This window comes from Chiloscyllium plagiosum, unplaced genomic scaffold (genome assembly GCF_037043375.1).
Source record: "Chiloscyllium plagiosum isolate Xiang-an unplaced genomic scaffold, Cpla_swu_hap1 HiC_scaffold_17, whole genome shotgun sequence".
In the NCBI taxonomy this organism is placed as follows: Eukaryota; Metazoa; Chordata; class Chondrichthyes; order Orectolobiformes; family Hemiscylliidae; genus Chiloscyllium; species Chiloscyllium plagiosum.
The window spans coordinates 34,603,953-34,620,761 of record NW_028270155.1 but is presented as its reverse complement, the minus strand read 5'-3'; the positions used below and the strand labels follow the sequence as shown (position 1 = coordinate 34,620,761).

Below are 16,809 nucleotides of genomic sequence, written 5' to 3'. Positions count from 1 at the left end.
AATCTTTGTGTCTTTTTCCAATCCACCAAAGCTAACTTGCCCCTCATGCACTCAAAATTCCCTTTGTTCAGATTTAAGATGCTAATTTTGGAATGAATTATATCACAGACAAATTTAATGCAAAATTATATCATATTATGGTTGTTACTTTCAAAATCTTCTATATAGCAAGCTATTAATTAGCCTCTTCTCATTACACAATACTGCATCCAAAATGGCCTTGTTGGCTCTTCGGTATACTGGTTCACAAACCCCTCTTCTACATATTCTAGCAATCCATCATGTACAGCATGAGTGCTGATTTTGGTAACCTAGTCTGTATAAATTCAAGTTGCCCATTATTACTATATTACCCACATTGCATGGATCTCTAATTTCTTGACTTCTCTGACAATACCACTTCAGTTTGGTGACCTATAAGCGCCTCCCACCAATATTTTCTGCCTTTTACTGTTTCTTAGTTCACCCAAACTGATCATCTATTTCCTTCAGTCTAAGATTCTTCTTTACTAATGTCATCATCATTGGTGGTCCATTGCAGATGAGGATGACTCTCTTCCACTCTTGGGGTGAGACTGTAGGGGGCGAAAGACCGATGCAGCTACCGCAGGCTCTGTTATATTTGGGGAAGGTGGTGGTCATGGGAGGGGGTGGATGGGCCATGGGTGTGATAGCACACTCTTTCGCTGTTTTCGCCTGGCTTCCACTTTCTCCCCCAAAGCACACCTTGAGATGCTCGATGCTTAATGTACAGATTGCAACATTAACCAATTAGCAAATGGGACCCTAGGTGACTTCTGTGCTACCAGTCTGATGGCCAACCATTCCATTTCTGTCTCTCTGCTCCTATCCTGTGCTGAGCATGCTATCTACATAATTCTCAACCTCACCGATGTAAGCATTGATTCCAGTTTCTGCTCAAGCTCCAAAACCTAGAGTTAATTTTTCTGCAGCTGGTGACACTTCTTCCCATTTGCTTATCTAGGTCACCAGTAATGTCCACCAATACCCATATATGACAGGACTTGTTTTGCACATGTCTGTATTGCCATATCATCCTTTAACTTTGCTCTACTAATGTTTATTTTGCTATGGTTTACTGATATTACTTTATTTTACTCCGAAAGCTAGTGCTTCCAGATAACCCTGTTGGACTATAACCTGGTGTTGTGTGATTTTTAACTTTGTCCACCCCAGTTCAACACCAGCACCTCCACATCATTTATTTTACTTGGCCATAATTTAATAAAGCATATCACTATTGATAAACTTTACTAATATTTAGAAATATGACTAACATTTAAAATGTTTTGCTAGTTACAAAGAACATTATTTAAAGTATGTTTTTCCAACATGAACCTAACTTGCTGCTCACTCTATCAACCTCTCACTCAGGCATAGTCTTGTGATACACTGACTTTAGAAAAGAATCATAGAATAGCTGCAAAAATAATTCCTAGTGTAAAGAACTGCAGTTACTTAGATATTTTTGAAGAGTCGAGTCTATTTACTTTACAATAACATCACATTTATACTGTGCCTTTATGCTTTTAAACAGCCAAGGCACTTAGAGTCATAGAATCGTAGAGATGTACAGCATGGAAACAGACCCTTCGGTCCAACTCGTCCATGCTGACCAGATATCCCAACCCAATCTAGTCTCACCTGCCTGCACCCGGCCCATATGCCTCCAAAGTCTTCCTATTCATATATCCATCCAAATGCCTTTTACATGTTGCAGTTGTACTAACCTCTACCACTTCCTCTGGCAGATCATTCCATACACGCACCACCTCTGCGTACAAAAAGTTGCCCCTTAGGTCTCTTTTATATCTTTGCCCTCTCGCCCTAAACCTATGCCCCCTAGTTCTGGGTGCCCCACCCCAGGGAAGAGACTTTGTCTATTTATGCAATCCATGCCCCACATGATTTTATAAATTTCTATAAGGTCACCTCTCAGCCTCCGATGCTCCAAGGAAAACAGCCCAGCCTATTCAACCTCTCCCTATAGCTCAAATTCTCCAACCCTGGCAATACCCTCGTAAATCTTTTCTGAACCCTTTCAAGTTTCACAACATCCTTCCAATAGGAAGGAGACCAGAATTGCATGCAATATTCCAAAAGTGGTCTAACCAATGTCCTGTACAGCTGCAAAATGACCTCCCAACTCCTGTACTCAATGCTCTAACGAATAAAGGAAAGCATACCAAACGCCGCCTTAACTATCTTATCTATCTGTGACTCTAATTTCAAGGAGGTATGAACCTGCACTCCAAGATCTCTTTGTTCAGCAACACTCCCCAGGACCTTACCATTAAATGTATAAGTCCTGCTAAGATTTGCTTTCCAAAATGCAGCACCTCGTATTTATCTAAATTAAACTCCATCTGCCAGTTCTTTGCCCATTGGCCCATCTGATCAAGATCCCATTGTAATCTGAGGTAACCTTCTTCACTGTCCACTACACCTCCAATTTTGGTGTCATCTACAAACTTACTAACTATAGCTCTTATGCTCATATCCAAATCATTTATATAAATGACGAAAAGTAGTGGACCTAGCATCGATCCTTGTGGCACTCCACTGGTCACTGGCCTCCAGTCTGAAAAACAACCCTCCATCACCACCCTCTGTCTTCTACCAGTTCTGTGTCTAAATGGCTAGTTCTCCCTGTATTCCATGAGATCTAACCTTGCTAACCAGTCTCCCATGGGGAAACTTGTCGAATGCCTTACTGAAGTCCATATAGATCACGTCTACCACTCAGCCTTTATCAGTCCTCTTGAAGCATCATAATTTTCAAGAGTCAAATTGCAGAAAGAGATGATAAATTTGCTCAAAGATTTAGTTTTTAACAATCCTTAAAGGATGCAGAAAGGTGGAGGGGTTCAGTGTAGAAATTCCAGATCTCAAAGCCAAGGCACCTGTGTGTGTTTAAAATTGAAATCTTAAAGGTTTTAGGCCTCAAGAAGGTTATAGTGACAAGAAAGGGGTGAAGCTATGGCAAAACATGGTATTGGTTTGGATCAGCATATGCTTATTGTTGTGTAAAATATGGTGCAGAAAGCATTGTAATGGTCAAGTCTGAACACAACAAAGATGTAGACAAAATTTTAACAGCAGATTACTGAAAACAAATTCTGATTGTGGCAACGTTCTGGAATATGTGCCTAACTGATCCACAAATTATGCTATTCTACATTTAGTACCAGTAAATAATTTCTGCAAGGAGTAATTAAAATTTTGTGTTTTTGGTGCAATTAAATCAGCATCACTTTACTTGTTAAAGATCTTCAAACAGCTTGGACTTTTGCTTTAAGAGTGATAATAAGCTGTCACAAGTAGCACTTTTCAAAAAAGCTGGGGAAATTATTGTAAATATGTTTAAAATACATTATATACTCATCAATTAGAATTGTGAAATATCCTAAATTAATTCTTAAAGATTCCTTTGTAGTTGCTGCATGCTGTGACTTTAGAGTATAAGTAGATCTGCTAATTGTTCATTGGTTTGATTTCACTTACCGAAAATAAAGACCTTGTAAATCTCTTAACATGCCTCATGGGTTTCTGGGGTAATTTTTCTTATCATTTAATTCTGTACCAGGCAGATTTCAGTTAGTTGATGTTTTACTTGTACTGACAGTGAAATTGCAGTTGGAATGAAAACTCACGACTTGGGGCAGAGTTCAGTGCAGTTCAGATATGTGTTTCTAATATGCTATCAGCCAGTTATGGAACTGTCATAAAACAAAGATGACAGTCTGCCAGTCAGTGGTTCTTCCATCATTCTCAATAGCTGTGACACATGGATAAGCTATTAATGTCACTTAAAGTGAGTAGATACTTTCCACTCATGCTGCTTAAGATCTATCTACAACATCAATAGGCAGAAGCTGATGGTATAGTGATCATATTACTGGATTAATAATCCAGAAACCTGCCTAGTTTTTTGGGGGTGTACATTCCACAGTGATAGCTGGTGGAATTATTATTATCAAATAATAAACCAGAAATATGAAAAAGCGGCTAGTCTCAGAAATGCTGACATGAAGCTATGAACAATTATTGTCTTTAAAAGAAAATCTGTTTCACTAATGTTCTTCAGGGAAAGAAATCTGTGTCCTTCCCAGGTCTGGCCAACATGTGGCTCCAGGCCACAACAATATAGAACATAGAACAATGCAGCACAGAACAGGCCCTTTGGCCCACGATGTTGTGCCGAACATTTGTCCTAGCTTAAGCACCTATCCAGGTACCTATCTAATTGCCGCTTAAAGGTCACCAATGATTCTGACTCTGCCACTCCCACAGGCAGCGTATTCCATGCCCCCACCACTCTCTGGGTAAAGAACCTACTCCTGACATCCCCCCATACCTTCCACCCTTCACCTTAAATTTATGTCCCCTTGTAACACTCTGTTGTACCCGGGGAAAAAAGTCTCTGACTGTCTACTCTATCTATTCCCCTGATCATCTTATAAACCTCTATCAAGTCACCCCTCATCCTTCGCCGTTCCAATGAGAAAAGGCCTAGCACTCTCAACCTATCCTCGTACGACCTATTCTCCATTCCAGGCAACATCCTGGTAAATCTCCTCTGCACCCTCTCCAAAGCTTCCACATCTTTCCTAAAGTGAGGCGACCAGAACGGCACACAGTACTCCAAATGTGGCCTTACCAAGGTCCTATACAGCTGCAACACCACCTCACGACTCTTGAATTCAATCCCTCTGCTAATTAACGCTAATACACCATAGGCCTTCTTACAAGCTCTATCCACCTGAGTGGCAACTTTCAAAGATCTATGAACATAGACCCCAAGATCCCTCTGCTCCTCCACCTTACTAAGAACCCTACCATTAACCCTGTATTCTGCATTCTCATTTGTCCTTCCAAAATGGACAACCTCACACTTGACAGGGTTGAACTCCATCTGCCACTCCTCAGCCCAGCTCTGCATTATATCTAAGTCCCTTTGCAGCCGACAACAGCCCTCCTCACTATCCACAACTCCACCAATCTTCGTATCGTCTGCAAATTTACTGACCCACCCTTTGACTCCCTCTTCCAAGTCATTAATAAAAATTACAAACAGCAGAGGACCCAGAACTGATCCCTGCAGAACTCCACTTGAAACTGGGCTCCAGGCTGAATATTTACCATCCACCACCACTCTCTGACTTCGACCAGTTAGCCAGTTCTCTATCCAACTGTCCAAACTTCCCACTATCCCATGCATCCTGACTTTCTGCATAAGCCTACCATGGGGAACCTTATCAAATGCCTTACTAAAATCCATGTACACTACATCCACTGCTCTACCCTCATCCACATGCTTGGTCACCTCCTCAAAGAATTCAATAAGACTTGTAGGGTAAGACCTACCCCTCACAAATCCGTGCTGGCTGTCCCTAATCAAGCAGTGTCTTTCCAGATACTCATAAATCCTATCCCTCAGTACCCTTTCCATTACTTTGCCTACCACCGAAGTAAGACTAACTGGCCTGTAATTCCCGGGGTTATCCCTCTTCCCTTTTTTGAACAGGGGCACAACATTCGCCACTCTCAAGTCCCCTGGCACCACCCCCATTGACAGTGAAGATGAAAAGATCATTGCCAACGGTTCTGCAATTTCCTCTCTTGCTTCCCACATAATCCTAGGATATATCCCATCAGGCCCGGGGGACTTGTCTATCCTCAAGTTATTCAAAATGCCCAACACATCTTCCTTCCTAACAAGTATCTCCTCTAGCTTACCAGTCTGTTTCAAACTCTCCTCTTCAACAATACGGTCCCTCTCATCTGTAAATACTGAAGAAAAGTACTCATTCAAGACCTCTCCTATCACTTCCGAATCAAAACACAGTCTCCCACTACTGTCCTTGATCGGACCTACCCTCGTTCTCGTCATTCTCATGTTTCTCACATACGCATAAAAGGCCTTGAGGTTATCCTTGATCCTACCCGCCAAAGAGTTTTCATGCCCTCTCTTAGTTCTCCTAATCCCTTTCTTCAGCTCCCTCCTGGCTATCCTGTATCCCTCCAACGCTCTGTCTGAATCTTGTTTCCTCAACCTTATGTAAGCCTCCTTTTTCCTCCTTACAAGACATTCAACCTCCCTTGTCAACCAAGGTTCCCTCACACGACCATCTCTTTCCTGCCTGACGGGTACATACATATCAAGGACACGTCGTATCTGTTCCTTGAAAAAGTTCAACATTTCAACGACATCCTTCCCTGACAGCCTGTGCTCCCAATTTATGATCCTCAGATCCTGTCTTGCAGCATCGTATTTACCCTTCCCCCAATTGTAAAACCTGCCCTGTTGCATGCACCTATCTCTCTCCATAATCAAGGTGAAAGTCACAGAATTGTGGTCACCATTACCAAAATGCTCACCCACTAACAAGCCCATCACTTTGTCCCGGTTCGTTACCAAGTACCAAATCCAATATGATCTCCCCTCTGGTCGGACAGTCTACATACTGAGTAAGAAAAGCTTCCTGGACCCACTGCACAAACACCGCCCCATCCAATCTACTTGATATAAAGAGCTTCCAATCAATATTTGGGAAGTTGAAATCTCCCATGACTACTACCCTGTGGCTTCTGCAGCTTTCCAAAATCTGTTTCCCAATCTGTTTCTCCACATCTCTGCTGCTATTGGGGGGCCTATAGTAAACACCCAACAAGGTGACTGCTCCTTGCCTATTTCTGACTTCAGCCCATACTACCTCCAAAGGCAGATCCCCCTCGAACTGCCTTTCTGCAAACGTTATATCATTTCTAATTAGCAACGCCACACCCCTCCTTTTTTACCACCCCCCCCCTAATCTTACTGAAACATCTGTAACCAGGAACCTCCAACAACCATTCCGGTCCCTCTTCTATCCATGTTTCCGTGATGGCCACAACATCGTAGTTCCAGGTACCGATCCAGGCCTTAAGTTCACCCACCTTATTTCTGATACTCCTTGCGCTGAAGTATACACACTTGAGCCCATCTCTGTGTCTGCAAGTATTCCCTGTCAGTACTACCTTCTCCACAGCCTCCCTACATTCTTGGACATCCTGAAAAACAGCTAACCTACTTGCTGGACTACAAGTCTGGATGCCATCCCCCTGCCAAATTAGTTTAAACCCCCTCGAAGAGTGCTAGCAAACCTACCTCCCAGGATATTGGTGCCCTTCTGGTTCAGGTGCAACCCGTCCTGCTTGTACAGGTCCCACCTTCCCCAGAATGCAGTCCAATTGTCCAAATACCTGAAGCCCTCCTTCCTACACCATCCTTGCAGCCACGTGTTCAACTGCACTCTCTCCCTATTCCTTGCCTCACTGTCACGTGGCACCGGCAACAACCCAGAGATGACGACTCTGTCCGTCCTAGCTTTTAGCTTCCAGCCTAACTCCCTGAGCTACTGAATGACCTCCCCATTCCTCTTCCTACCTATGTCGTTGGTGCCAATGTGCACCACGACTTCTGGCTGCACACCCTACCCCTTAAGGATTCTAAGACACGGTCCGAGACGTCTCGGACCCTGGCACCTGGGAGGCAACAAACCATCCGAGAGTCTCACCCATGTCCACAGAACCGCCTGTCTGTCCCTCTAACTATAGAGTCTCCTATAACTAGCGCTCTCCTTCTCTCCCCCTTTCCCTTCTGGGCCTCAGAGCCGGACCTCGTGCCAGAGACCCGGTCACTGCAGTTTACCCCTGCTAGGCCGTCCCCCCCCAACAGTATCCAAAGCGGTATACTTATTGTTGAGGAGAACGACCACAGGGGATCCCTGCACTGCCTGCTTCCTCCCCTTCCCACCTCTGTTCTCTGGTGTAACTATGTCCCTGTAGCTTCTATCTATCACCCTCTCAGCCTCTTGAATAATCCTCAGTTCATCCAACTCCAGCTCCAGTTCCCTAACGCGGTCTGTGAGGAGCTGGAGCTGGCTGCACTTCCTGCAGGTGAAGTCGGCAGGAGCATCGGTGGTCACCCCTACCTCAAACATCCTGCAGGAGGAACATTCCACTGCCTGCGCTGCCATAACTCTACGCTTAGTCTCCAAAACAAGAACACTAAGTAGCTTACCTGTTCAGCCGACTGAGTCTTTATTTCTTAGGTTAGAGGAGGAGGGAGGGTGGGAGACACTACACGTGTAGTGTCTTGGGTTCCTTCTCTACTCAAACTTCTTACCTTCCCAGAAGTCTCTGTTGACGACTTCCGGGTTCCCGGTCCCAGTTGAAAAAAAAAAACACAGACTGCGAAAAGAAAAATGTTAATTTAAACTGGTCTCCGCTTACCTTCCGGCTCCCCTCTCTGTGCGCCCACTGTATGGCTTCAAAAGCTTAACAAATTGTTCAATTTCAGGATAATAAGGGATGGACTAAACAAAATAGTTCCTTGTCAACAACATCCACATCCAATTAAAGAATACATTTTGAAAGAAGGACATAAACCCGAACACAAAAGTTTTTGCAAGGTGTTTCTGCATGTCTGTAATGAGATAATTCACATCAAAGATCAGGTTAACAGTGTCGGCCATGTAGATCTAGTTCATATGAAGGGTTTCCACGTATCAAATACAATATTCTACAGCCAACTGAGCTCAGGAATACATAGCATAGGACATCCCAATCTCAAGTAGGAAGACATTCTGAAAGCGAATCTCAGTTGTAAGATGGATCCCATGACATGGGAAAAAGACGTCCTTGGACAGATCCAAATGGAGCAATTGTCATCAAGCAATTTAAGGAGAACAAGGTCAGGTCCCTACACGACAGGAGCACACCATAAAGCCTATGCCTTCATACAGCCCTCCAGCAGTGACTTTGTGTGTAATATTTGAAATTGGATCAGCTTTGACTGCATATGAGTGCAAATGACCAGGGTGACAAAGTCATGTTACCTATTGTCCTGCAAAAGAATGGGGAAACTAAGTCAAACAGTGTACATCCTATGAAGTAACAAAAAAAGAGAGATGCTTTGATCTTGGAGAAGTATTGATAAAATACAAACAAATATTTTTATCGTAAGAGCTGAAGCAGAATGAGATACAGAAACAATAAAATGGATTAACATTTCATTGAAATGTGTTTATCTTCTAAAAAATCTGCAACAATGGAACATGTTTGCTCGAGTATTCACAGTGTGCTAAATCTTGTCCTTCTGCACATATAACGATTTTATATTTTCACAGAATTTTGAGTTTCACTGATTAATCAAGTAGTTCTGTGCAATTACTTCTTCCTCAGTTTGGCTGTGCAAACTGTGTGGGTAATTGTTGCTGGTATCAAAACTGAGTGCAAATGTTCTAGCTTTATTATCTACACATGCTAAAATGTAAATTCCAAGGTAGATGGATGGAATAAAAAGAAATATTTCAACCACAACAACTTAAACTTTAGAGCATTAATCAAAAATAATTAGATACCAACTTTATATAGTTGCATAATTAAGTAATTTAATAAAATGTCTGTTCACCAAAACCAGCAAATTGCACTATTTTAAAAGTTTAGAGGCATGCTGACAAAAATACTGGCTCACTTAGTTGTTCACAACTAATACTTAGCTTGCTTCAAGTGACAAAAGGCAGTGAGAACAGTCATTCTAGGGGATTTATAAAAACACATTTATACGGCAATTGATGACATTTGAAGACAACTTATGTTTCAAAGCCAATCAGCTACTTCTTCAATTTTTATTAGGTAGTAATTCATACTGTCTGGGTTGGTTGGAGTTGGTGGGGGTGACATTAGTGGTGGCTCTGTTGCTGTCTAGTTAGCATTATTTTTGTCAAATCATAGCTGTTGTGTAAACCTGTCATCAGGACATCTTCCACAGTCCAGATCTTGTTGAACATATCTGTAGAAGGTCAGTTGATATAGATTCCAGGTGCCTTGTTCTTCAGGCCGTCTGGTCCTATGATCTTGCAATTTCTCCCAGCTTGACATTCAGCTGTTGCAGTGCAGTCATCACCAACTGAAGTGTGGACTTTGATCTGGACTACTTTAGGACCTCCCAAAAGTATTCCCCCCCACCTCTCCTCCTGTTCTCTGTCTATCAATATGATCCTACTAGCCTTGCCCTTGGTTGATACAACAGTATTGCTTCTAATACCATTCAGCTCCTGTACAATCCTGTAAGGAGTCTTGGAGTCATTCATATTTATTTCTTCATGTGTCTCTAATTTTTAGCTTCATTTATCCTTGTTTGTGTCTCCTGCAGTTCTTTTTCACAACTTTACCCAGTCTTCTGTATTCTCATTGTCTTCTTGTCTTTTCCTGATTCCTCCTTGCAATTTGCAAGCTTTCTTTCATCAATCATGGTCCATGCTAGGTCAGTTCTTTGTTGGTTTACCTCCTGTGTCTGATGGTGCCTTCTCCTGAATCCTTTTTTTGAACTGTTTGATTGTTCCTCAATGTTGCTAGATGTTATTAGAACTTTGAACCTGTATTGGACCAGCATATTAATAAACTATATGCGTATATATATGATAATTGTGGTATTCCAATATTGTACTTTATCTTATTTTGTATTGGTTTATTGCTCTGCTTTCAAACTGAAAAAGCCATGTGTGTGTGTATCAATTTGGGTTCCATAAATAACACTATGTGGAGTTAAGAGCAAAGAGAGAACTTGTGCAAAGAAGCATGTGGAGTAGATGGATTTGATATGAATACTATGTATTGTAGTATTTAGTCTTAATTTGTTACAAAGAAGGCCAAGCCTGAAGAAGTTCCTGATCCTCATTCTCCTCCTTGAACAGTCTGTCTTGAATCCAGTGTGAGTAGAGAACCAAAGACTTGCTGGCTTTTATTTTTAAAAATCATTCAAAAGATGTAGACATCACTGACAAGCTCAGCATTTATTCGCATTCTCTAGTTTCCCTTGAATAGGTCATTGTGAGTCATCTTTTTGAGCATATCTGAATTGGTTCAGCCAGTTCTGAGGGCAGATGAATGTATGGACCCATATATTAACCAGGTCAGAAAAGAATGGCATACCTCATTCCTGAATAAATATTACTAAATCTGATGAATTTATGCAACACAATGTACAGTCCAAGAGAAGTGAAAACTACACTGTTGTCTGGAAGCAACTGATTTGTGCAGAATTCTTAAGGCCAAATCAAAGTCCTGCAACACATTTCACACACTTCATAAACAACTCTGTGGATCATGAAAGCACAGTAAAAACCAAGAGATGTCAGTCAGCAAGTAATCTAAATGTAGTTAATGATCCTCCAAATAGCATTGTGGAAAGATCCTTCTTGATGTTGAACAAATGTTCAGTAAGACTAAGAGAGGGCATGAGTTGGAATATCAAGCTCCCAAATGACAGTGCTGACACTAAAGTACTTTCTCTATTCTGCATACTCATAGATGTTTCCTGCATGAATGCCCACACTACTTAAAGCACAGCTACATGCCATATTAGATGCTGCAAACCAGGAACCACCCTGCCAATGTTGTACTCCAGCATTATTACTGCTAAAAGGAAAGGAATGGTTTCTTCCCACTCCATGGACAGGGATTTGGAGGGTGGATGGATGGGGTGGTGGAAAGGAGCACACTCCTTTTATAGCCAACTGCCACAGGAAGCAACATCACCAAAGACAGCAAGCCTAAACAAAGGTTGGAACCTGGGATTATACTGTATCCCAGGGGAATTGGAACTCCTGGCAATGTAGAAAGAAGATTAGTGATCTTCTGCGCTTCAAGGCTATCATATTCTATTTGCTGCCTCACACTCAAAGGGTCAATACTAAATCTAATTCTTCCACTGCTGACATACCTCACCAAGGCTCATGCACTATGGCTTTCAGTTGTGCAAGCACCATGTCCATTCAATCGTTCTTACCTATTAATCCTCCCAAATTATTAACCTGTCCTGCTCTCTGAACTTTCCACTCACTCCAGATACCTTATTGCTACTTCTTCTTATTGACCACTCACTGACTACTCTTTCATCCACAGATTCAACTATTCTCTTAATCTCTTTGCAGGAAAAATAGGAACACCCATTGGACTGATGTCACAGCAGTATCCTGACAGACCTAGCTGTAATCCCCAACTGTCTGCACTTGAGTTGCAGGAATGACCACGGTCCAATCCCTCGGTTGCCAGGACATGGATCGCCAGACTCTGGTAGGCCCAAGGGTCCAACTGACTGGTGAATCTCTTTGTAAGCTAATCGGATGACACCCTTGACTGAATGTGGTTGAACCTGTGATTAACTGTGGTTACCCTTCACCTCACTAGGAACTATTTCCCTTTGACCTTTACACATCACCATTTGCTATAAGCACAGTGCAGTGTGTTTGCCATGTAAGCAGCTGGCACATGCTGTTGGTCTGACATTGATGTAGCTCGGTTCAACATGTTGACATGTTCACACCTATCTGACCAGTCAAGACCCAGTGTGCTGAGAAAGCAATGAGAGTCACACATAAGCTGGCAATGCAGGTATACCAAGATGGAGAGATGCCAGTATTGGAGTGGGTGAACAAAGTCAGAAATCACATGATGCCAGGTTATAGTCCAACAGATTTATTTAACATCACAAGCTTTCGGAGCACTCCTCCTTCATCAGGTGAAACACATCATCTGGCCCTATTTACCTTCAATCTAAAAGTAATCATATAATACGCAAATTAGTGGCTTTTACCAACTACCTAACTTACGATTTTTCTGTGATGCCACTGTTGTATTTGTGCTCGGACCCCCAGTCCTGGACTTTAGTTTATATTGTAAAAAGACCGTACAAACATTAAACAGAAGAGCAAACAAAATGCATTTCTTTCCCTCTGCACCAAATTCCCTCGCTACCTCCAAATTGCTTGAACTATGTGTCTCACTCGGATGTCATGGAGTCATAGAGATGTACAGCATGGAAACAGATCCTTCGGTCAACTTGTCCATGCTGACCAGATCTCCTAAATTAATCTAGTCCCATTTGCCAGCACTTGGCCCATATCCCTCTAAACCCTTCCTATTCATGTACCTATCCAGATGTCTTTTAAATGTTGTAATTGTACCAGACTCCACCACTTGGATGCGATCTTCTTTTTTGACCATGTGCAGCTTACTGGTTGTGCACTTTTATCAGTCCCTCTTTTAAATGGAGCTATAAGCATGTAACCATACCAAACCTTTTGGAAATGCCCATCTTGTCCACTCATGCCCTTTTGAAAAGCAAATCTAATCTCCTTATCTGGTTCAGCCTACATGTAACAAGACCCATTATAATGTGTTGACTCTTAACCTCCCTCTCAAATAGCCTAGAGACACCATTAATTTAAGGGCAGTTAGGGATGAATAGTAAATGCTGGCCATTCCACTAATGTCCTGATGCCGTGAATGAATTTTTAAAGAAAGTACACTGGTAGTGCTATACTACACGATCTATGGTAATTTCAGTTAAAGACTGGACTTTGTTTCCACAGAACTGTGTGATAGTTACTCCAATAAATATAGCTGTGGAAAAATGCATTTGTAGCAGGCAGATTGGTGGGGCTGAGTTCAAGCATGACTTTGCATTTGTTTGGTCCCTCACCAACTACTACAGACCCTGTCAAGAAGTTAATTCTTTCAGGATTCAACCTACCTGGTTAATTATGATGCTGCCGAACTTCCCTTGGTAATGGACATTGCGATTTTCATCATATGTTCTATACCCTCAGTGATTTCTCTAATTAAAGAGGTGTGTGTGTGTGTGTGCATGTGCGCAGGCGTTCGTGCGCGCGCGGTATTTGGTAATCAAATATCCTTGCCCATGTGTAACGTGGTGCCATGACACTTCATGGGGTCTGGAGTCAATGTTGAGGACTCCTAAGTCCTTTCCCTCCAGACTGTATACTACTGTACCACTGCCTCTGCTGAGTCTGTCCTACTGGCGACACAGGACATAACAAGGATTAGTGATTATGGTGTCTGGGATATTTTCTGAAAGGTACTAGTCTGTGAGACAATTCTTCTCATTTTAGCATGTCCTCCCAGATGAGTTTAGAGCACTTTGCAGGGTCACCAGGGCTGAATTTACCATTGTCCGTTCCAGTTCCTAGGTCACTGCCAGGTTCATTATTTTGAAACTATTTTGTGGTTGATACAATAGAGTGGCTTGTTAGACCATTTTGCAGGGCACTTAAGAGTCAAACAAATTATTGTGGGATTAGAGACACATGTGGACTGGCCAGATGAGGATGGCAGATTTCCTTCTCTGAGGAACATTAATGATCTAGATAGATAATTGTTTCATAATGACTAACAGACTCTTCATTCCAGATTGTAATAATTTCACATTGTATTTGAGCCAGCGTTTCTAGATTACTAATCTAGTGATAATATCACTATATGCTATTGCGTGTATGGCTTCTGTGATGACCTGTCACCTCACAATTACTGAAGTAGGAGGATATTGCAGCAGAATGCATGACTCTCTCAACAGCACACTCTCTAAAGCAAGCTGAAAAAAAAGCCACCCTTATAATCCACTGAATGACCACAAGGATTTACTCAGCAGTGTCTTCACACAGCAGGTGCTGCGCCATCCCGAGCTGCTGGTAAAATTCCTGCAGAAGTGAAAAAGGCCATAAATTGGCTGTCTAAGTGGTTCAGTTGGGCTCTGAATGGAATGTTGGTTTGCACTTGCCATATTCCCTCACCATTTTGCCTTCCTACCTTCCAAACTGTCCCCTAAAGGCTGCTAAATGCAATCCAAATCCTGGGAGCAGCACCAAGTGAAATCAATTGGTTGAACTGAGGAGCAAAAGAGAGAAAAAAGTATGCATTTATATAGCACCTTTCATTGTCACTGATCTTCCCAACCATGCCAGTCAAGGACTTCTGAAGTTCATTTACTGTTGAACTGTTGGAAACATATAGCTAATTTGTGCACAACAAGATCTCACAAACAACAACGTGGTAGCCACTAGAAAATCTCTCTTTTTGTCATGTTCATTGTGTTGTTACATCTCACAATTAGTCTGCAGTATCTGCTTAACAGTCATGGTTCTTTATCATACTGTCACCTCTGACCTGAGCATATAAAGTCTCAGAATGCATCTTAACTAGGGCCACTTGAAGCATGACTTGCTGGTGAAAGTGTGCTACTATTTGTCACCAAATAGCCTTGTAGAAGCCCAGACATGAAAATATCTGTGACTGTAACATTTATATATATCAGAAGCGTAATAAATGTAGATTGAATTTTTCAATACCCCATCACCCACACCTAGTTTTTATGTGAGAGGAACTAAATAAGCATTGCTGTATCAGGTACAAATATCCTGCTGGTGGCAATGCTCACACTATGGTGCCAAATCGTATTGAAGTTAAACTCAGAATACTAGAAATAACTCCCCTGTTCTTGTTCAGAGAGCTATAGGCTCTTTTATATCTACCTGAAAAGAGAGACTAGCCTCTGGTTTAATATCCCATCTGAAAAAGGGAACTAGAAGACAAAATATGTTAGTAAATTGCTAAAAAGTGCAGAAACAGAATGAAATAACTCCACAGTGGCTGGTCTTCCATCACTAAGTCACCCTTTATTTACACATGGAGAATCCTTGAGACTGATCCAGCTCCCTCAGAACCAACCCTCGGAGTGAACAGAATCTCTAACACTCTTTATATCTGTCAGCCAGGGCTCCCTGACTGGACCACAAAAACATTCCTAATCAGGCAATTCATATTCTATGAGGCCATCTGTCTGACCTCATTACAATCACAACATCACTCCCCCCTCTGAGCCCGAGGACATAGGCTGGTTCCTTTCTTTTGTAGCTCCTCCTGGGGTATTTTAGCACTGGGCCAGATTGCTCAAAATCTGCTCCCATGGTTCTTACACCAAACTTCGTCTCCTGAAGTAAACTGGCCCTCTTGCTTAGCGGAGTCTTATTTCTGGCATTGGCATTCCTGATGCTATTTCAACCCCCATCCCCCCGCCCCCCCTCCCCCCGGTCCAGGAAGATCAGATTTAACCTGGTGCGGAGTCTTCTCCCCCATTAGCAACTCTGCTGGAGCTACCCCTGTAATTGTATGAGGAGTGGTCCGATATTCAAATAGGAACGGGGACAGTTTAATATCCAGTGAAGGTGTAGGCTGTTTCTTTAAGCCTGCCTTAAAGTTTAGACCATCTTTTCTGCCAGACCATTGGATGATGGTTGGTATGGGGCTGTCCTTATATGCTGGTTATGAAGTAAATGATGGCCCATTGTCTGTGACCAACACTTCTAGAAGTCCATGTATTGAGAAAGATGCATGCAGTTTTGTTTTATCATTGTCCTGTGTTTGACGAATGAACTCAATGGGCATCCAGCCATCTTGAGTGAACGTGCACAATTGACCTACATAGTTGATGTGTAACTGAATCCAGGATTTACCTGGCCATTCCCATGAATATGGGTAGCTGCTGGTAGTAATATTTGTCCCTGTTGGCACTCTGGACACTTCCTCACCAATACAGCTATGCCTGCATCTGATCCTGGCCACAGGCATTACTTCTCACCAACAGATTCATTTTGGAAACCCCTGGATGACTCTGGTGGAGTTCAGCCAGTATCTGGCAGCCATCTTTGCTCGGAACAATCAATCTTGCTCCCATCCTCTATTGTGAGCTGGTCTCTCTGGGACCAAAGTGGTTTCAATTCTAGTTGTGATGGCTCTTTTGTTTCCCCTATCACCAGCAGTTGTTACAGTTTTGCCAGGAGCAGATATTTCTACATCTAAAGTGACTGGAAGGGTGTCCAAAAAATTTAAAATCATTACAGACTGTGTTCCAGTGACAGTACCAGCGACAGTGTATCCGCCAGG

At 42.3% G+C, this 16,809-nt stretch overlaps 1 protein-coding gene across 8 annotated transcripts in view; it reads left to right on the top strand.

Moving 5' to 3' along the window:
- The window catches only part of znf469 (zinc finger protein 469), a 1,011,390-nt gene that overhangs the window by 811,319 nt on the left and 183,262 nt on the right, over positions 1–16,809 (top strand). For 2 of the 8 annotated variants that reach the window (XM_087995825.1, XM_087995826.1), the window contains one exon: positions 12,003–12,144. The exons of 4 other annotated variants lie outside the window; for them this stretch is intronic. The gene's annotated coding sequence lies outside the window, so the exon portion shown is untranslated. Of the gene's footprint in view, positions 1–11,978; positions 12,145–16,809 lie in introns of those variants that run through there. 2 more of the 8 variants (XM_087995829.1, XM_087995830.1) reach the window with 2 other exon arrangements.